The following is an 18,017-nucleotide window of genomic DNA, read 5'->3' as shown; positions in this document are numbered from 1 at the left end:
CATATATCGTATGTCAAATATCCAAACATAGGGCATTCAGCATGCTTACTTAACAGTTGCTAGCACAATTATGATCATCCACACTCATAGAGACTCAAGCTCTGATCGGTCTCATATTCAACATTCATGGCATGGCCTATACACATGTTTCTCGTGCATCATATGCATCACATTTAATCAACCAACATGCCTCAATAATAATCATACACAAGTGAGCAAGATTGTTAAGCATTTGATATGCTATCAATGTTCAGATTTAAACATCCAATATGCATCAAGAATAACCATGCATGTCACATATGGGGTGCTGTTTTCTTACCTCTGGTTCGAGCGAGAAACAATAATTGAACGACCCTTGAGAACGATCAACCTTTTAATACTTTAGCAGTCACCTAATCATAACCAAATATAACCTCCATTAATGAAAATCAACAATAATAAGGTCTTGATCTAAGCCCCACTCTCAGGACCCCAAAATGTACCCACACGGTAAGTAGATTCGATCCGGGGCCTTAAGGATTGAAACCCCGAGCCAAAAACCCTTAAAACTCTCAAAACAGGATTATGGTGAAATAGGGTAGCGCCCCAGTGCTACCCAGTAGCACCCCAGCGCTCTTCACAGAACCAAAACCGCCCCAGAGCCACCCTGGGTTGCACTGTAGCGCATCCTTGTGGGCGCTGTAGCGCTACCTCTAGCCTGAAATGCCCCTGAACCTTTCTCCTTCAACTCCTTCATTCCCAACTTGATTATAATGCTTCCAAACATCAAATTAAGTCCTAAATGAGCCCAAAAACCATCCCCGCATGTCCTAGGCACCATAACCCCAAGAACCCTAGCCAAAAACATCCATTAAAACTCAACTTTCCAACTCACAAACCAGTTGGAACCCAACTAGAAAAACAGCAAGAACAAGAGTTTTAATGGCTAAAAGCTCACCTCAATCTCAGCAACACACTATCTTCAATGGTAGAGCATAACCCTAGCTTATCACAGCTTGGTTACTTGGCTTGATTCCTCAAAAAGAGCTTGAAAATTCAAAGAGAAATGGAAGAGAAAAACTATCGGGAGAGAAAGAGAAAGTGATGCTCTGTTTTTTTATAAGCTTCTACAGGTTTAATGACTGATATAAATCCTTAAGGGTGAAAAGACCTAAATGCCCTCAAGTCTAAATAAAAGCCTTAACAGCTACCAAGGGAAAAATTGTAGAGTCCAAGAACTTTACTTAGCTAGTTAGATAGTAGTATAATAGTAATAGTAGTATTATTTTTATGACTGTGGATTTTTGGTTCAGACCGAGATTTATTTGGACACTCATAGTAACACTTGTAGATTTTCTAAGTTTAACCTATAGTCTAGGAATATTAATTGTAACCTAAGGTTTGATTAATATGACTGATATTGAGAATAATATTTATTATACTATAAGGTTTAGATAAGACCCAATAAGATAATAGCACATGTCATGTATAGGTTTAATAATGATTAAGAATTTTGAGGAATAAATTTATTAAGGTTAAAATTTGAATACCCTAGAGTCAGTCAGCAGCTTTGAAAACGTTAGAGGGCTTAGCCAAGGTTGTTTACTCAATTCAAATTAAGCTAAAAATGTGTAATTTTGTGTTTAAATATTCAGCGTACGCCGATATATCGCAGCTATAGGGGGCGATATATCGCAGTACGAAGATACGAAAAACACGAAATGTTGCACGATTGCCTCGGGCATAATGGCCCAGGCGATATATCGCCTCCTTCAGTGTGTTTTTGAAAGTTTTCAAAAACGTTCTCATTCAAATCCTTAACCTCTTGATAAGTCCAGCATCGTTCTGAACGAGTCTTCAGCCTCTGCTGAACGATAATTCAAATGTTTTTCACTTAAAAAGCCATTATTTTTATTCAAGTTAAATGAAGATCTTTTCATTCCTAAACTCTATAAATAAGACCTAGTGCCCAGCCATTTATTCATTCTTCAAGCTAAGTTCAGAGGCTGCAAGTTGCTAGGTTATTGTGAGAGTGTAAACACTTGGGTTGGGGATCATAAGCTTAATCACTATAAGCTTACCAAACACTTGGGAAGTAAGGTTTATTCACATTTCGGTTCAAGGTTTAGATTGGTCATATAAGTCTTCAAGGTATTTCCAAACTCTAGTTCAATTCGTATTATTTTCTTTAGGTTCTCATATTTTTCTACTCCGCATTCTAACCTTATTCTTTATTCTTGGTTAGGAAATCTAAATTCTTGAGCATAATATTCTTGGTAAGTGTATTTTGATGGTATAGTTCCTTCATCACTTCCATCCCTTTTCTTCAATATACTCACCCTGTTATAAATGGTTTTTAGGAGTGTTCCAAGGTCCCGAACCTGTTCTCATATCCCGGTAATTTTGGTAAGGAAAATAGGATAGGATTTATGTGTTATATGACTTTATATGTTATCTTATGATTTTATGTTATGTAATATGCTATATTAAGTATGTTTATAGACTTGGGCATATGACCTATACAACTAACAAGCCCCAAATAGATAATGGGCATATGACTTGCTTAGCTAGCAATCCCCATTAATCTAATGGGCATATGGCTTGTTTAGTTTATAGGACCCCAAGTAATAATGGCCATTATAGTATGTATGTGACATAAGTGTTATGATATGTTTTATGTTTCTTTATGAAATTTATGTATATGGTCTATGTGTTAGATTTTCCTTGCTGGGCATTAGGCTCACTCCTTTTATGTTTATATGTGCAGGAAAATAGCTTAGTGGCCGGAAAGGTTCTTGGAAGCTTGGGGAATCTGTATTGAGGCGGAATGGATTCAAAGAGCCGAGAGTTCGATTCGAGGATGAAGTCTTTACTTATGGTTTTATGTGTATTTTTCCGCACTTATTTATGTAATCTCTTTTAATTACCATTATGTTATGTTTTGATTTTAAAACAATGGGATCCCATATCCTACTTGAGATTTTATGTAAGTTTAACATTTGTTTTTACAAGTTTTAATAAAGTTATGATCTTTTCACTTGTAAGTTTTGTTAAGGAATGGGGTCTATGTGTAGTTTTCGTTAATGGTCCAAAGTTCAGAGAAGTTGGGTCATTACAGTTGGTATCAGAGCAACGGTTCCTTCGCATGAAGTTCTCCTCGATACACACACTCAAAAGCTCCGAATCTGATCGCCAAGTAAGTATTTAAGTTATAGTTATTTTACTTATGTGTATAGCTAACGATTTTTAGTATTTATGTTTTCAGTTAAGTATGAACAGAGCATTAACTTATGAGGATATCCAAGCCATTAAGGCTTTAAAGAGAATAAGAGAACCAAGAAACACCATAGGAACACTAGAGAGAATCACTCAGAGATTGCTTTTGTTCCACCGAGAGATAGGTCATCTTCAAGAATCTAAGCAAATCATGATGAGAGCCACGGAACAATATGTATTAGTAATTAGACTGTTTAAAGATTTTCATCCTGTAATAGCAGCCTTAGAGGAAATATGGGAAATAATGGATGATGAGGATGAACTACCAGCAGCAATGCGATATTACTTTCTTCTAATTAGGTTCACTTCAAAATCCGAATTTCAGTTTAGCAATGAGCAAAAACATAGGATTTTCACAAACCTTCCTAGAGGACATTTTGATGCACATGACAATGAGGATTATGAAGAATTGGATGATGATATGCTAGAAGAAGGATCGGATGTAGAAGATCCTGATTTTTAGAATAGTAGTTTTTCATTGTTTGTTTTATTTATTTCTTTGTTTTATGGTTGTAATAAGTGAAAAACGCTTTTCCAAATAAATATCATGTTATTTCATTATCATGTATGAGTTTGATTTTATTTTCGCAATCATAATAAGTAATAAATAAAATGAATAATGACTAAGTTCGATGAGGGTGGATACAAATCAATGAACTGAGTTTCCTTATTGAGAGTTAGGCCATAGTAGTGGGAACGATTTTACTGATCTCAGTCCTCCCTCAATATGTTTAACTTTGGAACAAAGATGAGTTTCGAGCCTGAGAATTAAGTCATATAGGATAATTAGAAACAGACTTAGAAAATAAAGATGGCTTATTTTTCTAAAGTATAGAAACCCACTCTAAATAATAAATAAGGACTTATATAATTTTTCATAAGAAGTCATAATCAATAGGTCTGAGATATGTTTGTTTTAGAATAAGATTTTGCCTTAGAGCCTATTAGGTAAAGTTCTAACATGTTCCTATCAACTGTTAGAACTCTGCTACGATGTCGCTTCGAAGATCTGCACGCATCAACGGAAACGCCTCCAATGTTGCCCCTCCAGTTCGCAGAAGGGGAGTGCGTGCTACTGCTAGACGCAACGCGCCAGTACAGCCAGCTGAAAACACTGCGGAGATCGCCAAACTGCGACAACAAGTCGAGGAACTTCTGCAGCAACAACGCCAATAGGCTCAGACTCAGCCTCAGCCTCCACCGCAGCTGCAGCCACAGCAAATGGCCCCAGCACCCCAACAAGTTGGTCCATATGGGGGATGGCCAATGGCAAACTACGCGCCATATCCAGGACAGGAGATGGAGCCAGTGTATGAAAGGTTCCGCATACAGCACGCTCCAAACTTCGAAGGGACTACAGACCCCTTTGAGGCAAAAGAGTGGCTAAGGAATGTGGAGCCGATTTTGACGCACATGAATCTCAGTAATGCAAACCGCATATCCTGCGTCTCGTCATTACTCAAGAAGGATGCCAGGATATGGTGGGACTTGGTCCAGCAATCGCATGATGTTGCCACCATGACATGGACTCAATTTGTGGATCTGTTCCACAAGAAGTACTACAATTCAGCTGTACTCGCTTCAAGAGTTGAGGAGTTTGCCAACTTGAAGCAAGGAAATTTATCAGTGGCAGAGTATGCTCGTCAGTTCGATCGATTAGCTAAATTCGCATCTGAGATGGTTCCAACCATTTAACTGAGGGTAAACAAGTTTGTTAGAGGACTTCGACCAAAAATCGAGATAGGGGTTAAGTTAGCAAACCCGGGGAATACTACATATGCCAACGTTCTTGAGACGGTAATAGAATTAGAGAGGTTGCAGGCTAATGTAAGTAAAGAGGAAGCCAGTAAGCCTGAACCTAGACAGCAGAATCAAACTCAGACCAGTCGGAACAACAACCATAATGGCAACAATCAGTCCGGCAACAACGGTAATAGCCAGAAAAGACGGCATCCGAATAACAAGCAATTCGACAGCGATAAGAGGGCACAGACGAATAATGGGGGAAATAGGCCAGGTTACGTGGAATACTTGCCATGTGCTAAGTGTCAGAAGAAGCATCCTGGAGAATGCCGCGCAAACACCAAGGAATGTTTTAACTGTGGTCAGGAAGGACACCAGAAAAGAGATTGTCCTCAGCGCAAGCCAGAAGGAAAGAATGACGACAAGATGGTTCCTGCTAGGGTTTTTGCCTTAACCCAAGGAGAGGCTGATGCTAGCAATAAGGTGGTCACAAGTCAGGTTTTTATCCTCAATAACTTATGTTCTATATTATTTGATTTGGGAGCCACTCATTCGTATATCTTGTTAGGAATGATAGAAATACTAGACAAACCTTGTAAAAGATATAGAACTAGGTTTGTAATCGAGTTGCCTTCGGGCAAAGTAGTTCTATCATCACGGATAGTACGAGGCGTACCGATCAAGATTGAGGACATAGAACTAGAAGGAGACCTGATAGAACTAGTAATCAAGGACTTCGGCGTAATACTAGGCCTGGACTGGTTAGCACGGCATGGCGCAACCATCGACTGCATACACAAGAAGGTGATGTTCGAGACTCCTGATGACCAGAAACTATGTTTCATGGGACAAGCTTCAGGATTACGCACCCCGTTAGTATCATCTCTCAAAGCTCAGAGAATGATGGAGAAAGGATGTCAAGCGTTCTTAGCCAGCATCACAAATGTGGAAAGGGAGACACCACTTAAGGTTGGAGATGTCCGCGTTATACGAGAATTTCCAGAGGTATTTCCCGATGACTTGCCAGGATGGCTGCCAACTCGGGAAATAGACTTCACGATAGAATTAGTACCAGGCACCGAGCCTATCTCTAAGGCACCATACCGGATGGCACCTACGGAACTCAAGGATTTAAAGACGCAGCTACAAGAACTCCTAGACTTGGGTTTTATTAGGCCGAGCTATTCGCCATGGGGAGCTTCGGTGTTATTCGTGAAGAAGAAGGACGAAAGTATGCGGATGTGTATAGACTATCGCGAGCTGAACAAGGTAACAATTAAGAACAAGTACCCGCTACCTCGGATCAACGACTTTTTTTATCAACTCCGAGGCGCGACTGTATTTTCAAAGATCAATATACGGTCCGGGTATCATCATCTCAAAGTAAAGGGAGAAGATATTCCTAAGACAGCCTTTAGGACTCGTTATGGACATTACGAGTTCTTGGTTATGTCCTTTGGTCTTACTAACGCACCAGCCGCGTTTATGGACTTAATGAATAGGGTCTTCAAGGATTACTTGGATAAATTTGTCATTGTGTTCATCGACGGCATTTTAATATACTCCAAGGATGAAGTGGAGCACGAGGGACATTTGAGGTTGATCTTGATGCGATTGAAGGAGCATCAACTCTACGCCAAGTTCAAGAAATATGATTTTTGGCTTTCGCAAATGGCGTTCCTCGGGCACATTATATCGAAAGATGGAGTTGTAGTACACCCATCAAAGGTAGAGGCCGTGAAGGATTGGCCCAGACCAAAGAACGCATCTGAAGTAAGAAGCTTTCTAGGGTTAGTAGGTTATTATAGGAAGTTTGTAGAGGGATTTTCAAAGATAGCCACTCTGCTCACCAACCTGACTCGGAAACAACAAAGATTTAACTGGAATGATAAGTGTGAAGAAAGCTTCCAGTTACTTAAGGATAAGCTTTGCTCAGCACCAGTACTCTGTGTACCGACACCCAACGATAAGTTCGTAGTCTACTGCGATGCATCAAAGCAAGGATTGGGTTGCGTGCTGATGCAAAATGACAAGGTGATAGCCTACAACTCATGACAACTGAAGGAGTACGAGCAGCGCTATCCAACTCACGATATGGAGTTGGCAGCGGTGGTCTTTGCATTAAAAATCTGACGCCATTATCTTTACGGAGAACGGTGTGAGATTTATACGGACCACAAGAGTTTAAAATACTTCTTTACTCAGAAGGAACTCAACATGAGGCAGCGTAGGTGGTTAGAATTAGTGAAGGATTACGATTGCAAAATCCTATACCACCCGGGGAAGGCGAACGTAGTTGCCGATGCGCTTAGTAGGAAAAGTTGTGGAAATTTAGCAGCTTTAGCCGGAATAGAAAAGCTGCTACAACAGGAGCTGATCAGTGCCGGAATAGAAGTAATTGTAGACAAGCTGGCTAACTTGTCTATCCAATCGAATCTGCTATAGGATATACGGATTGGTCAGGTACATGATGATACACTAGTAGCACATATGGATGCAGTCAGAGAAGGCAAAGCTACAGATTTCTCAATATCTAGCCAAGGTTTATTGAGATATAAGGATCGGGTATGCGTGCCAAATGATCAAATTATTAAGAAGACGATTTTGGAAGAAGCACACAGTACCCCATACTCAGTTCACCCAGGGTCAACCAAGATGACTCATGATGTTAAGACAATATACTGGTGGAGAGGGATGAAGAGGGACATAGCAGAGTATGTATCTAAGTGTCTTATATGCCAGCAAGTGAAAGCAGAGCATCAGCGACCTGCAGGTTTATTGCAACCGCTTAGCGTACCAGAATGGAAGTGGGACGATATAGCTATGGACTTCGTGACAGGTTTACTAGGCCAAGTCGTAACCCGCCCTTCTTTTGTGACAGGGAGGAGTTTTTCAAGGGTTTAGGCTTGGGGTTTCAACTTTTAAGGCTCGAGATCAAATCTACTAACCGTGTTAGTAGGATTCGTGGTCCCGGGAGCGAGGTTTATACCATGAACCTTTTATTGATTTATTTTATTAATGGAATTTCATATTTGGTTATGACTAGGTGACCGCTAAGGAACTTAAGGATTGATCATTCTCAAATGTCGTTCTTTTATTATTTCTCGCTCGAACCAGATGTAAAAAAATTGCACCCAGTCTCTAACATGCATGGTTATTGATGATGCATGTTGAGTGCTCTATTTGTAAATATGGAATGCATATTAAATGCTCAGCAGTCTTGCTTATCTGTGAATGGTACTGACTTATTAGTCAGAAACAACAATGGTGCCAGTATTGATTGTGAAGCTGTGACTTATTAGTCAAGTTCGGCAGTAGTATTGAGCATTGGTCGTATGGAATTGACCAATGAGTCAAGTACGGTATTAGCATGTTTAGCGCAAGCTGAAAAGATTAGATCTAATCGACATAAGCATTATCAACATAAGCATGAAATTCTTGACTATGAAAACAGAATCGCTTTTCTAGTCTAAAGGCTAGTTACTTAGAGCCAGAGCCAAAAGGCTCAGGTGACCATAAATTCACATGGCTTAGGGTGCAGAGCCCAAGTTCGTGACTCATTAGTCACTTATCTGATCAAGTTGCAAAGCCCAAGTGTGTGACTCATTAGTCACCTACCAAGTGTGTGACTTATTAGTCACTTATCTGATTAGGGCTGCTAGCCCTAGCATGATTACCAGAATCATATATTGTTATTCACTTATCTAATTAGGGCTGCAATCCTGAGAATGATTACCATAATCATTTATTGATATTACTTACATGCAGTAATGAATTTTCTTGCTGAGCCTTGGCTCACGGGTGCTATGTGGTGCAGGTAAAGGGAAAGAAAAGCTCACCCAGCCTTGAGTGGAGAGCTTAGGTGGCAACGTGCACATATGCTGCCGCTTGACCACCATGGTCAAGGTGTTTCTCAGAGGAACTAGGGGTTAACCTTATTTTTGCCGCTTAGGTGAGCGGGTTGTAATTTTTACTCTATAATGACCATTTTGGATTGTAAATAACTTTGTAAACACTTTTATGGGCCCATGTATAGATTTATATTTTAAATAAAATATATCCATTCATTTTTATCACAAATTTTCACCTTAGCCAATTAATAACACATAGATGCACGTTTATAACCAAATGACTCATTTAGCGAGTTAAGCACTGTTAAAGTCCACAATAACGGTCTTGGAGTAACTAGGGCGTTACATAAACCCTACCCTTGAAACTCTCCAACTCATGGCTGGCTAAGCTTTCCCTTCCCTTTACCTGCACCACAAAGCACCCGTGAGCCAAGGCTAAGCAAGAAAACATAAACATGCTTATAAGTAGTAAATCATCATATTACAGAATCATGATCAGCATGCCTAGCAGTAATAACCCTACTCGTGCATGCATTAAATTCAAATACTGAATTTATATCCACACCAGGGCCCATTGTCCTATTCCCCAGATAAGTGACTATAGAGCCACACCGGGGCCCATTTCCCTATTTCCCTGTAGCCTTAGGGCTGGCCAAGCGTACCTGGCGCTTTATATTTCATGCATCCATAGGGTGTTCAAGCGTATATCACGCTTTCGGGTAGGCCAAACCTCATCAGCCTACGTTCAGCACACTATTTCCACCCTCAACTCGTAAGTTGAGTCTTTCAATCATACATATAACTAATAAATCCTTGACTGATAAGTCGAGCTACCTAATCAGATAAAATAAATGAATCCTTGACTGAAAAGCCAAGCTTTTCAATTAACTGTAATTGACAAGCCCTCGGCTAATAAGTTGAGCTTTTCAATAAGATATAACAGATATACATTCATAATTTAATATAGATATGCACAATGCAATAAAACACACTAAGCATGGTTATAACCATGTTCAATAACTGGGCCAAGCCCTAAGCACAGATCAGGTGTAGTTTTCTTACCTCAAATCCTTAACGAGACACGTATAGTGACCCCGAGTGCGGTCCTTTCTTCCCGAGCCTAACGGTATACCCTAGTCACAACCAAAATAAGGTACAATTATCAAGAAACCATCTAATAAAGGCTTCTAGACCAAGTCCTAGCCTCCGGGACTCTGAATTCTACTAACCCGAGTAGTAAACCATTCGTGAGCCCTTAGGTTTGGGTTCCCAACTCCCAAAACCTACTTTCAAATTTTTACCCAATTAGAGTCACAATGCTCAACAATTCAGAGAGCCTGAGCCCAAAAATCATTAGACACGTGCCGTGGTGCAACCTGCCTAGTGCCACGGTGCCAAGTCAGTTCGAGGAACATCCCTGTTCTCTAAGTTCATGAGGGTCGCAACGCGAAGCTGCGAACCCAGATTTCCAGCGATTTTAAGAATCGTCCAACCTTCCAAAATCATCCCAACACATGATTTTACTCACAATTGACCATGAAAACAATTTCAATAGCTCATAAACATAAAAGCTAACCTCCAAACTCAACCAAAACACTATATAAACTAAAATTTCATAAATAACTTTGGAAACTCAGAAACTTAAATTTACCTCTGTTAAAATCGTTTCCTAGCTTCTTGCCTAAGCTTATAAGCTTCCAATCTCAACTACAGCTTCAATCACCAACAAGCCTTGCCCCAAAACTCAAAGGATCGAGAGCTTTTCCCTCAAAATTTCCAAAGCACCAAAGAGAGAGAGAGAGAGAGAGAGAGAGAGTTTTGTGTTGTTAAATATCTGAGTTGGTAAACTCAGCTGATTAAGACAACCCTTGGTCCAAATGATCATAATGCCATCACTCCCTTAAATCCCTCTCAAAGCCCCTCAAGGGAAAAAAAATGTCATTTTGACTCTCTTAACCCGCTCTATACTCAAAACTTCCAGATAATTCTGCTAGCTGGGAATATCACCATTTTTCTCCAAAATATGACTCATACTCCAATGAGTCCCGGTAACTCACCGAATTGGCTCACCCCGAGCCGGGTATAAATCCTTGTTGTGACTAAACCGTTATCTTGCTCAAAAGGACCGACTCTTGCCGAACATCTCAAATATATCCACATAATAATGTGGCCTCAATCATATAATACCATATAATCACAAATATACCCTCAACGGTCAAAATTACAAATATGCCCCTTTTAATAAAAGTGAGTCTTTTATGTACATTTAATACACTTAAACATGCAACATCGTCTACATAATAATATAATTCATATAATCACATAAATATTCAATTAGTTCACATATAAACACATAATATTTCAATAATGTCCTAAGCCTTATTAGGAATTTTAGGATGTTATAATTAACTTGGGCTTTAAATAATATTCATTTTTTTCATGTTTGAATGAGTATTGTTTGAATTAATGATAATTTTTTTTGAATGAGTATTGTTTTTCATCTTTTTTAAATAAGTATTAGTTTGCATTTCTATAAGTATTATTAGAATATTTTTCTTTTATCGTTTTGGTTTCAACTTTCTATCAAATTTATTTTGAAATTTTGTTATAATTTTGGCTAAAATTATTAAATTTACTGGCAGAACTACAAATACATCACACTATTTTAAAAAATATATATATAATAAAACTAATATCAAATAACAAGCAGAAAAAAGAAAAATAAATATAGAACACACATTTCCATACATTGGAGTCTACATTTTGGAATATAATAGTTATTCCACCCAATTTTAGATGGAATACCGATTCAATTAAATTGGAGAATGAGTTGTCCAAATTTAACTATATCAACCAAACATATGAATTAACACATTTAGCCTATGTTTGGAAGAGAGAGGAAATCAAATAGGAGGGATAGAAAAGATAAAGGAAAGAAAAAATATATATTTTCTCTCCTACTTGTTTGGTAAAAAGAGAAGAAATAAATTTTTTTATTGACATTTTTACTCTTATATTTATATATATTTTTTTATATTTATCTTTATGCATTAATTATAAATATATTTTTCTCTTATAATTTTATCATAATTGCATGAAAATAAATTTTTTATAATGCATACTATTCGTTTTTTCCTTTTATTTTATATTGTAAATAAAGTACACATAAATAATTTATATTTAAAAATTTTAGGCTAAAAAATAATAAATATATTTAATATATTTTTCTATATAATATATTGAAGATATATAAAAATGTGAAGATAAAAATAAAATAATTTTTTACTAAAAATAATAAATAATATGAAAATCTAAATTTTATAATCTTACCACATCTTTGAAAATATGAACTCTATTAAATATATATATATATATAATATATATATATAATATATGAGTCTCACCATTTAAATGATATTTTAGTCATTAAACTTCAAATAATTAAACCACACTTTTTTTCTTTGGTTTTCTCTCTATAGAAAATATTTTAGCTGGGTCCCACCACATTTTTCTATCCATTTTTATTTTCCCTTCTCTCTTCCCTCCTACCAACCTACTCACTTTTATAGTTCTTTCCACTTTTCTCTTCCCTCTCATTTTTCTTCCTTACCAAATAGAAGGTTAGTATTTTTTTTTCCATTCGGGCCAACCAAACATAACCTAAAAACATAGCCCAAAGAAATTCAATACCATCATTAGGATTTGTGATACCAATCGATTCTTGGGCCAAGCATATCAATACTAACCTAAGAAGCAACTATGAATGGATCATCAAGTTTTTTTAGTTTAAGAAAAAATTTGACCTAACCATTATTCCCAAATGGTTTACCCACAACACCATTCAATAAAACATTTTTCAATCTTAAAATTTAACCTAAATTTAGGTGGTGTTCTTACAGGAAACAACCCAAAACAAAAAAAGACCTAAATTTACAATACTAAAAGAAAAACAAGATCAATTACTCTGTTAATGTCAGTTTTTAGATCCTGCTTTTGTTTGGAAAAAATTATGTATCTTGTTCTGTCTGTGCTACGATATGTTTTATCTCAATATTATGAGTTATTAATATTGAATTGACAGGCTAGTTGTTTAGTTTAACTAACAGTGCTTTCTCCAGCTGGCAGTTCACACGTGACTGTGTGATGTCACTTGGTCCTATCATTCTTTCTATAAATAAAATATTGAGCAGAACAGAATCAACTAACTCTGATAGAAAAACCCTAGATCTCATTTCTTGGTCTTAGCTTTTTGTTGCAGGTGAAAGTGAAAAGGTTGAAGAAGAAGCTTAAGATCTCTGCTGGGTTTTTGAAGATTAGAGGGGAAGCAAAAGCTTGGATTAGACAACAACTGAAGGGATTTCAATCAGGTCTTTGAAGGGAGTTCAAAGAGTGTGCTCTGCCAAAGTTTTGCTTTTAGAATTGTTCTTTCACTAATTCTTTTATATTTCTTGATTTTGTTGTACAATCATAATATATACTTTATTTTAGATTGTACAAAGTTTTTGTTAACATTTCTTGTAGACTTCAAATCTATGATAAACTTTCTTGAATTTTTGAAATTGATGTTACTTTGTTTTAATGCTTACATTCATAGAGATTAAGATTATTTCATTTCCACAAGTAATTTGAATTTGTCATTAGAGTAGCAAATCCATCTTCAAATTGGTATTAGAGCAGGATTTCTAAAGATCGATCTCTATCTGTTTGACATTTTGTTTGGGTTTATTCGCTTTAGTGACTTTTTTCTGTGGATTTGTGTTTCTAGTTAATTCATGATCTATCAATCCTTTGTTTTGTTGTATCTAGGTGTCTGGTTTTGTTGTGTACAGATTCAAATGGATATATTTAGAGAAGGGGGATTTACTTCTAGACCTCCTATGCTAGAAGGATCAAATTATCCATACTGGAAGACCAAGATGAGGGCATTTCTAAGAGCTGTAGATGAAAGAGTATGGATGGCAGTGGTGAATGGGTGGAAAGCCCCAAGTGTTTGTAACGTCCCTAAGGTAGGGTACGTCTGCCACATACTCGTAATTCTAGGGTTTACGAGTATGTAAGGCACTTGACCAAAAGAATTAAATAAAATGATACGAAGAAATACAGAAAAATTTAAAACTTTTATATAAACTTATTAGAAGAAATTATTACATGTATGAATACTTTAAATTTAAGGCAGCCATATGAAAACTCTAAACCATTATTGCATTGCTACTGAGTCCGTGCTCCACAAGTTGCTCAACAGCTAAAGCCACACCTGGAAAAATGTTGGAAAATAACATAATGAGCTAACGCTCAGTAAGCAAATCTCATGCATACACATACACATGAATGTCGTGAGTTTGTAGTGCACATATATTAATATGCTGACTTATATACTTATGCATTCCATTTATTGCTCATGCACTTTCAAACTTTACTTTTATGCTCTTTCTTTTAGTTTCACATTTTTATGGGCCCAATATCACTTGTGCACACTGTTTGATTCAGCCAATGCCTGCAGGGCTTGTTACACATATCATATAGAATCCCATGGGTTCTCCTCCGGCTAGCCATCATCTCAGCTAGGCTCATCATAACACTCATTTCATCGTTGCCATAGCTGCCATACTTATTACACATATGGAGGAGAAAGACGGAAACATGGCAAACATATCTGAATGGTCAACTCTGACCTAGCCCACACTAGTGGGCAGCCACTATAAGTCTTATAGACTTCCGTCTTCTTTACTGAACTTACTTGATTGCTTCATCAAAACAGTGGCACCCTTTTTAAACATCTTATTATCACTTTGCTTAAGCCTTGTGTCATTAAAATGTTTAACTTTACATAAGACTTTTCAAGACATTTCATAACTTTTCTCATATCCATATGCATGGTCTTATATCACATAATAATGTATCACATAAATGTACATGCCATGCATACATGCTGATGCTGAAATGCCAATGTTCGTGTTCATGACTGATGTTGATGGTATTCAATCAAGGCATTGTATCACATCTCATATAACTCAAAACATCTTTAGTCATAATACATGAAGCTTTGGGTTGGTGGCGTTGTTATACCTTAACGTAGAGCTATGGCTCAGGTCTAAGGTTTCCAGCCTAAAAACTTAAACGCTTCATATATCATAACATATAACAAATCATGAACATAGAGTAATCCACATATCCATCAACATAAGAACACATACTTGCACATAATTCATATCATTCTTAACCAAGTAAGACATCTTTCACATATCACAGAATTCATCAATTACATATCACACAACACCCTTATGGTGTTCATATAACCATTCTTCACATACTTATCATATGCATCATCATCATACCATACTTAACTCATCAGATGTACACAATCAATGTAGTCATGCATCTTACACTTAAGCACAAAAGGTGAGATTTACTTACCTTAGGTCCTTAGCTTATTTTAAAACGGCTCACCAAGAGTCAATCAATCAAATCCATACAAATCCTATTCAAGGCACATAATTTATTAAATTCTATCTAATCCGTAAATATACAATATTGATAGTGTATATTAATCATACCAGAAACTATATAAATGATAATAATAATTATAATCCTAACAACAATAATAATTATCGTCTATAATTAAACTTATTTCGATATTAATAACAAAATACTTCAATAGCAATACGTATATGGATGTATATATTCAAATAGTCATTTTATAAAAGAAATCATATTTGTAACATAAAGTTGTAATAATCAATATAATGATAATAATATAAATATAAATATTTATATTATTATTAGTTAGTCATAATATCAATTCCAGTGATATAATAAATATACTTTCTCCAAACTTCACCGGTCTTACAAATATCAATAACTGTAGGAAACTAATATTTGATATTATTTTAATATTCAAATATTAATATACAATAATAATGGTTAGATAATAGGTTTACTATAAATCATACTTTTCATATATATATATGAATCTGTATTCTTGATTTACTTAACAAAATAATAACAATAATAATTAAAATTACTTAATCATAATAATTTCCATATTAATATAAAATCAATTAAATATGTATTTTTATACTTGATTTAATATCTAATATTTTCTAGAAAATTAGACAGCACAACGGCTATAAAGTGGACAATTCCAAAATCAAAACCTGTATAAAAAATATATATAATCCCAGACAGCCAGTAAATTACAGAAAATATTCCATATATCAATAATATATAATTATATACCATAAATACACATAATAACAATTACTCTAATCAATCACAATTAAATCACAATATATAGGTTAAAGAAATTATACCAAAATGATCGGGTTCCACAATAAGTCAAACGATGATTTTCTGAGACTCAAAACGTACTTCGGAACCTCGAACACTAAGTTTCGACCGTCGGTCTACGGTGGATCGCGGTGGCTCGTGGTGGGCCCACCACCCAACTATGGTAGATGTAGGAACAAGTTATTGGGTTTTGAAGCCCACAACACGAGGAACACGATGGTGGTGACGGATCGGCAAACGGATGCCCGAGGTGGCCGAATCGCAACTTTGAAGTCGCGGGGTGGCCGAACTTAAATCGAGTGGTTGAGGCGTTTAATCGGCGAGTGAGCTCTAGATTCCCGCGTGGGTCGATAGTTCGGAGGCCTCTGAATCCAACGGTCCGGCGCGTGGCTAAAAATGGTGGCCGGAAAGTACTCCTGCGTCGTCGGCAACAGTAATACGCAGAGGAGAGAGAGAGAGAGAGAGAGAGAGAGAGAGAGGAGAGAGTTTCTGAGGAGAGAGAGAGAGGGGCTCGGGTAAAATGAAAGGCTGAAGCCTTTTATTTTATTTTTATTTTATTTATTTATTTATTTTTAAAAATTATACTTGGACCCAAAATACTAAAATTCTTTTCAAATAAGCCCTTTAGCCAAACTTTCTTAATTTTATAAAAATCCCCAATTAAAATTATATGACATTTGGGTCCAATACTTGACTACTCAAGTTTCTCTTTCTTTAATCTCATTAAAAACATAAAATCATATTTTAAACACTATTTTTCCATTACTATTTCTTAAATTTGTAAAGTTGTACATTTTATGTATTAAAACTTTGATTTATAATAAATAAATGTATTATGAAAATGTTGGATATTACAGTGTTACTGAAAATCGAGTTGAAATTGTCAATCCTATGAGTGAATGGTCTGAAACTGAGATTGAGAAGGCAAATTTCAACTCCAAAGCTCTTCATGCTATCTTCAATGCCGTCTCTACAAAAAAGATGAAAGTCATAGCCAATTGTGAAATTGCTAAAAGTGCTTGGGAAAAATAGAAGACAAAGAATGAAGGGACTCAAGCTGTCAAGAAAGCAAGATTAAGGGTTCTGGCTACTCAGTTTGAGAACTTGAATATGGAGGATGGAGAGACAATAGCAGATTTTCATGCCAAATTATGTGATATCTCAAATGAGTCCTATGCTCTTGGAAAGACTTACTCCAATACGAAGTTGGTCAGTGTAACGCCCTAAACTCCACGGACCGTTACTGTGAGCATTTTAAACAGTGCTAAACTCGCTAATCGATTCATTTGGCCATAATCGTGTAACTAAGTATGATTAGCAGTTTAGGGTTAAAATTTTTGGTTAAGATATAACGTTTCACTGAAACATTTACCATATACATTGCGATCTCAAAAATATAATTGAAAGTTTAATTACAACAAAATATTTACAACCAGCCGATCTAAGTGGCAAAATAGGGTTTAACCCTAGTTCCTTTTTCAACCATTGGTCATGGCGGTCGAGCAACCGCATATGTACACATCGTCACCTAAGCTCTCCAACTCAAGGATGGTCCAGCTTTCTTTTGCATTTACCTGCACCACATAGCACCCGTGAGCTGAAGCCTAACAAGAAAACGTAATATGCCCATGAACAAGTAATAACATGTTACTAAGTCTCAACAGGCATGCCTAGTAGTAATAACCCTACTCATGCATGCAAGCAAGTATAAATAAATGTTTGTGAAGTCTTGCGCTCTGAGTAGATGACTAATAAGTCATTCTTTGAACAGTTGACTAATAAGCCACTCCCTAAATAGATGACTGATAAGTCTATCTCGATCAGATGACTGATAAGCCTGTCTCGGTAAGGATGATAATGCTTATGTCAATTAGATCTATT

General features: G+C 36.5%; 1 long non-coding RNA gene across 1 annotated transcript; it reads right to left on the bottom strand.

The window, feature by feature from the left end:
* Window positions 1–13,843: 13,843 nt before the first annotated feature.
* On the bottom strand, window positions 13,844–16,953 carry LOC133817496 (uncharacterized). Its single transcript, XR_009885569.1, has 3 exons — window positions 16,160–16,953; window positions 15,264–15,327; window positions 13,844–14,103 (listed from the first exon to the last, which is right to left on the bottom strand). It is a non-coding gene; the product is annotated as an uncharacterized LOC133817496 (long non-coding RNA).
* Between the last annotated feature and the right edge of the window lie 1,064 nt (window positions 16,954–18,017).

The sequence above is a fragment of the Humulus lupulus genome, chromosome 2 (genome assembly GCF_963169125.1).
Source record: "Humulus lupulus chromosome 2, drHumLupu1.1, whole genome shotgun sequence".
NCBI lineage: Eukaryota > Viridiplantae > Streptophyta > Magnoliopsida > Rosales > Cannabaceae > Humulus > Humulus lupulus.
This window is presented reverse-complemented; position numbering and strand designations above follow the sequence as displayed.